At 56.5% G+C, this 2,556-nt stretch overlaps 1 protein-coding gene across 1 annotated transcript in view; it reads right to left on the reverse strand.

Annotated features, from left to right (window-relative positions):
* Positions 1 to 2,556, reverse strand: part of CUNH11orf24 (chromosome unknown C11orf24 homolog) — a 10,679-nt gene that overhangs the window by 2,974 nt on the left and 5,149 nt on the right. The gene's annotated exons all lie outside the window — the stretch shown is intronic.

Consider the following 2,556-nt stretch of genomic DNA (forward strand, 5'->3'; position numbering starts at 1 on the left):
ATCCATCCACCCATCCATCCATCCACCCATCAATCACCCACCCATCCATCCATCCATTCACCCATCTATTATCCACCCACCCATCCCACATCCATCCATCCACTACCCATCTATCTACCCATCATCCACCCATCCATCCATCCACCCACCCATCCATCCATCACCCACCCATCCATCCATCCATCATCCATCCATCATCCACCCATCCATCATCCACCCATCCATCATCCACCCACCCATCCATCCATCACCAACCCATCCGTCCATCAATCACCCACCTATCCATCCATCCACCCACCCACCCATCCATCCATCACCCATCCATCCACCCATCATCCAGCCATCATCCATCCATCTACCCATCATCCACCCATCCATCCATCACCCATCCATCCACCCATTATCCACCCATCCATCCATCCATCCACCCATCCATCCATCCACCCATCAATCACCCACCCATCCATCCATCAATCACCCACCCATCCATCCATCCACCCACCCATCCATCAATCACCCACCCACCCATCCATCAATCACCCACCCATCCACCCATCATCCACCCATCCATCCATCCATCCAATATTCCCTGAGTGCCTGCTCATGTGCCGGGCAGTACATGTAGAACAAAAAGATAAAAGCCACACAACTCTTTCCTCCAGGGAGCCTGCCATCCAGTAGGAGACACAGAAAAGAGGTCACTGCAAGCTGTTGCAAGCACAGAGCAGAGGTGTGACTCAGTGCCTGGAAGCAGGCAGGGATGGCACATGGGAAGGCCTTGATGTGTAAGTTGGAGGCTGGTCCTCTGTGTGGAGGCCCCAAAGGTGGGTGGGGGAGCACAGGGTGCTGTGGGGCTCAGAGGCGGCACTGAATTCTGGTGGGTCGAGGGGTGTGGCCAGGGAAGGCTTCCTGGGAAAGCAACAGGTGGGCCATGTTCTAAAAGATGGATGGAATCCACCTGGGAAGGGGTGGGGGAGGCGGGTGGGAGGGCACAGCAAATGACAGCAGCAGGGCCAGAGGCTGAGGGACAGTGTGCTGTGACCTGGGATTAGACCAGAGATTGGCAGGGGAGCTGAGGCAGGAAGGTGCTTGGGCAGCAGGGACAGAGGAGGGGCAGGCATGAGAGGAGCCCAGCAAGGAGTCAGCAGGGGTGGCGATGCAGGCCGGAGGAGACAAGGTCACAGGAGGCCGACGGACTGGACCGGGGGGTGCCACTGTGAGAGACAGAGGTAGTTGTGAGGACCTGGTCACCCAGCTGTCTGCAGAAACTTCCAGAAATGCCACAACAGCTGAGCCTCACCAAGAGGAGGACTGGGCACAGCCAGAGCTGGCTTCCTGAGTGCACAGGGGTCTCCCCTCCCTCACCCTGGGGCCCTCCAGTGTGCTGGCAGGCTGGGGTCCCTCGCTGCAGGGGTACACTGGGGAGCAGAGGGGCCCACTGGCCTCAAGCGTCCCATCACTTCATGCCCTGCTGGTCCTGGGTGTGCCCTGATCCTGTCCTGAGTGCCGCGTGGCTGCCTGCAGGGCCCAGGTCCTCTCCAGACAACGACACAGTCCCACGCAGTCATGACTGGTCCCATGACTAAACAACTGATCCGGGCACAGGGCACACAGAACACAGGCCTGCTGGGAGTGGAGGGCAGGCAATGAGCCTGGGGCTCCTAAGGGCACCTCCGAAATCAGTCCTGCCTGAAGACACCCAAGGCCTTTGGTCTTTCCACTGGCCCTTACCATGAAGTTCTTTAGTTGCACAGAACGTCATGGAAGACAGCACTCGAGTCATGCTAAGTGAAAACGTCCTGACCGGCTCCTTACCTGACATGGAAGCTACCCACTACCCTCCCTGGCCCTGCAACTAGGCAGGCTCCTGGTGATTGGGGCAGGCTCACTGTCTTTCCATGAGCCTTGAGTCACAAATCAATCACTTTCACACATCCCCATCCCAGCCCTGATCCACATGCCACCCCACAGCTTCCAGAAAGATCCTTGGAACCCACAAAGGTGACCCAGCCTCCACTGCTCAGACCCCACTATCCCAGGATAACCTCCAAACTCATTAACATGGCCAACATGGCCTTCAAAATCTGGCCCTGCTACCTCTGCCCGATGGGCCCAGCCCCACTGGGCACGTGGAATTCCTGCAGGTTCCAACCCAGTACCAGGCTTAGCCACCAGTCTGCCCCAACAAGCACATCCAGCCCTGCTGGGAGCTCCGCCAAGCAGCCCCTGCGTGGCAGAAAGGGACATGTAGAGAGTGGCCACACGGTGGTTTTCTATCTCCTGTGATCAGAGGGGACTGTGGGAAAGTGGCCCCATGACTGGAAAGCCCCACAAGCACAAACCCTTCCGGAAGTCTGGTGCATTCCTTGATGCTTCTCACCCCTTTGCAAGAGTCCCTAGCTTTATTTTAGTTTCAAGTTACACCTTCCATCCAAAACTGTCCGTAAGGGCTCCTGGGAGCTTAGAGGTCTAGAGGACTCAGCCCAGAAGCTACTGATCTGCATCTGTTTTCTTTCTTTTCTCTTCTTTTTCTTTTCTTTTTTTTTTTTTTTTAAG

Source organism: Phoca vitulina, unplaced genomic scaffold (genome assembly GCF_004348235.1).
Source record: "Phoca vitulina isolate PV1807 unplaced genomic scaffold, GSC_HSeal_1.0 scaffold16, whole genome shotgun sequence".
Taxonomy (NCBI): domain Eukaryota; kingdom Metazoa; phylum Chordata; class Mammalia; order Carnivora; family Phocidae; genus Phoca; species Phoca vitulina.